Here is a 4,143-nt window from a genome sequence, read left to right on the forward strand (position 1 = left end):
CCGCACATTTCCGCTGATTATAAGATACTATTTGGAACTGTATGACGTGCCAAACTTTTCAATATCATATTACTTATTTACAAAAACAGGAACGTTGCCGTTTTAATAAATGTACTGACGGGTTGCCATTGAATCACAAAATAAATTTCGTTTCCGTATCCAGGCTTTATTCTACGTGACCCGGATAAATAATCTCGCAATTACTCAAACGTGCAGAACTGCCTTAAATGCTTTGCGAACGAGTTTATATGATTGTTCACTGTATTTCACTTGTTTTATATTTCGTGAATTCTGTATTTTTGCATAATTTGTGCACTTAAACCGGAGGTGTGATCATAAAAAACAGGCTAATGTCTATATAAACTGGTAACGAGCAAAAAATTAAAAGCTGAAATATTCACAGCAGACAAATCCCAGTGCAGCTGAAAAAACACACACAAAAAACGTCTCCAGTGCCGGTGTTCAGTAGACTGTGCGACGTCACGGCGGGCTGATGAAAGCGCGCCAGTTGGCGGCTTATCAGCATAAAATCTAAAATTAAGTCGTATTTGACAGATTAGCGAAATATCGTGTAAATTCTTCCCCAACTAGAATGCATGATAAGCCATGTTTTATCGTGATGTATCACATGATTCTACTACAGATCCCTGTGTCTATCAACATATAAACCGTGTCTTCAAAGAAGACAGAATCTTGATCTGGAATAAGGTTTTCTATTTCTACTCATTTCTTTCTGTTGCACATAATGAATCGTAGTGTTAAAGCAATTAAGGGTTTAAACAAAAATAATAAACATCTTTTTTTTTTCGCGTAAGGTCAGGGAAATTTGACAGCAGATAATTTTATGAATTTCGAAAAACCGGGTACTTGGCAAAACATGTATGCTGGCTGCAGACTAGATAATACGTGTTCTTTGTTTAAGTTCTCACATTTTCACCACCTTCAACAAATCCCTCTGTAACTCTGAATATCTTTTGTGAAAAGCAAAGTGATATTACCTGAAAGGCTCTAACTAGTTGCCTCTTTCCGCCGCTGTCATCACGGTAAGAGCCATAATTATCCAAATGAAGATTAGGCAGTTAAACTAAAAAAAAAAAAAAAAAAAAAAATTAAATGTTAAACATACAAATCGATTAGCTTAATGCTATACTCGTGAGATATTACTTAAATCGCACATTAATTTATAATGCAAAATTCCTAATTAAGGCTTTTCTAAACATGTCAAATTTGCCAATGAGATCTCGCAATATATTTAATTAATACAAGCAGTGCTTTAAACCGATTCAACCAGAAAAAAGTGACATCTTATCACATTGGATAGATCCGGGCTGTCAATAAAACTAATTGTTATCTAACATAAATAAATAAGATAACGCGGATTATTCAGTGCGCTTCTCACTTGTTGCTCACCAGCTATTCCTTCCCGCAAGCTTACACTTAGAAACCGTTATAAGTTTGATACACAACATTGTTTTCCGGTGGAAATGGTGTTGAGGTTGCTTGGGGGATATGTAACTCCGACGAGCGGTACCCGGAAAGACTAGATAGTGCTTCCTAAACCAAAATTAGATTTAGAGAAATGTAAGCGTTGGATAAAAACATGCGGACGCCCTCGCGGAACAGATCAATAAACACAAAGCAATCTGCTCAAAGGTAATTCTGATAATTTTATATTAAAACATCTCTGTCAGTAATGCACATGGTACAATATAACAGCATAAATTATGTATCGTCTGTCTGCCTTTACTCATTCGTCTGTGATCGGGGTTTTTATTTGAATTACATAAATTTATTTTAATCCAGGCCGATCAGGGAATTATTCAGTTCATGACATTAGATCAATAAGTCATTTATATCTTATTTCCTACATAAGTAACAGCTGACCTTTTTCAGCAATATATACTCCGCAATTGAAAGTATGATCAATATTTTCGCAATTAACTGTATGTTTATATACAAAACTTATACTTTTCAAGAATGTTAAGTGACTAATTTCTTATTGAAGCACTTCGTTGGGGGTGTCGGGTTAGGTAAGCAATATCCTGATCCCATACCGGCAGATGGGTCGTGCGCAACACCAGTTCGACCCCACCTAAAAGATAACGTACTCTGGAATCTATTTAGAATACAAAAGACACAAATTTAGAAAGAGTGATTGTAAAATATATTATTTCAGCAACACATAATGCTGATATATCAAACATCGACTGAACTAGGTATATGTAGTGTATTTCTTGTCTAACAATTGTGTATGTATCTTGAAAACATAAAATTGTTGTCCGATGCCAGTAATTATAGCTGCGGCATCCGTCAAGATGATAGTATGGACAGAGGTACACAGACAAGAATTTTGTAAGTAATATTGATTTGTTTGTTTGTTTGTTTTGGGTTTAACGCCGTTTTTCAACAGTATTTCAGTCATGTAACGGCGGGCAGCTAACCTAACCAGTGTTCCTGGATTCTGTACCAGTACAAACCTGTTCTCCGCAAGTAACTGCCAACTTCCCCACATGAATCAGAGGTGGAGGACTAATGATTTCAGACACAATGTCGTTTATCAAATAGTCACGGAGAACATACGCCCAGCCCGAGGATCGAACTCACGACCCCGCGATCCGTAGACCGACGCTCTACCTACTGAGCTAAGCGGGGGGGAAGTAATATTGAAGAATTATTACTGGCAACCGACATACAGCGGCTACAAACAGAATTGCAGAGTAGAAACCCAAAATAACGAAATTAACAAAGCTATATCGGTCAAGGACGAAGAAATTGTAAAACTTAAAAATGTCATTCAAAGTTACAGAATAATACAACAAACAAATATTCTAAACAGACTCCGTTTACATTTTGTGTCGAAACAGTGGTGAAAAGAGAAAGCAGAATTGAGAACATTTTAAGTATTACACGTGAATAACTTATTTAAGGTTTTTAGCATTGCTGTCATTTATATTACCGGAAGTATCGACAGTTGAGTATCAAGATGGAAGAAAGGACATAAAAACACTGTCAGTAGAAAACTGCCTTTTCTTAACACTTTGTCGATTGCGACACAACTTCGACATAAAAGATATTGCGGTCAACTCAGTCAACGGGCATTATATTTAACCAATGGGTTGAACTTATTTATTTCAAACTTGCACAGATATCCATTTGGTCACATAGAGACACTATCGTACAAAACATGCCCACGGTATTTAGAAATGAGTTTCTTACTACGCTTGTAATTATTGATGGTACTGAATTGAAGACACAGGTCCCTTGTGCATTAGTACTACAAAGTCATATATATAGTAATTACAAATCAAGTACCAGTTTGAAGGAACTTATTGGCTGTGAACCAAGTGGCTCTGTTATTTTTATTTCAGAACTATTTACCGGGTCAGTCTCTGACAAAGCAATTTCTGAACAAAGTGGATTTTTAGAACTTTTTAAATATTTATTGGGCGAAGCTTATATCAAGGGGTGACGCTGAAATGGCAAAGGCTTTAATATTGGCCAAGAATTGGAGCAATTAGGACTAGTACTTAATATTCCGCCTCACACCACTTCCGGGGGCCAAATGTCAGTTGCTAACACTTACCTTACACAGAAAATTGTCAAGCATAGGGTGCTCATTGAACGAATCATTAATAAAGTCAAAAGATATAAAATAATTTCACATAAAATACCAACATCATTATTCAAAAATGATAAATAATATCTGGACAGTGTGCGGCCTATTAACGTAAGCTCATATTAATCAGACATTAAATCAAGGGCAGATAGATAAGTATCCAGGAGTGGATTTTAATACTTTATTATCATTGCACCTTACCTGATAATGGAAGTACTGATCCCAGTGGAACTGGACCAATGCGTGATGATGTTTCTTTCATATTTGTAGACAACAAGTATGACAACGATGTCCCTAGCCTGGGAATCCAGTCTGACAATTTCTCTTTTTCTACCTGCATATTAACAATATAAGAAACTCAGTGAATGCCAATTAACACTAATTGGCGCAAATTTAGTGGGATCTTTACCTAATGCATAGATATTCCGTATATTTTTTTCTGACAAAGCACGAATTATCAACGGCTTCCCAGGCGACGGTGTCCCCTATGTTCGCCGCAAGGTTTCGACATCATTCTGTTCTATTCT

At 36.4% G+C, this 4,143-nt stretch overlaps 1 pseudogene; it reads left to right on the forward strand.

Annotated features, from left to right (window-relative positions):
- Nucleotides 1-2,315: 2,315 nt before the first annotated feature.
- LOC128555895 (uncharacterized) lies at nucleotides 2,316-3,700 on the forward strand (annotated as a pseudogene).
- The last annotated feature ends 443 nt before the right edge of the window (nucleotides 3,701-4,143 follow it).

This window comes from Mercenaria mercenaria, chromosome 3, assembly GCF_021730395.1.
Source record: "Mercenaria mercenaria strain notata chromosome 3, MADL_Memer_1, whole genome shotgun sequence".
Taxonomy (NCBI): domain Eukaryota; kingdom Metazoa; phylum Mollusca; class Bivalvia; order Venerida; family Veneridae; genus Mercenaria; species Mercenaria mercenaria.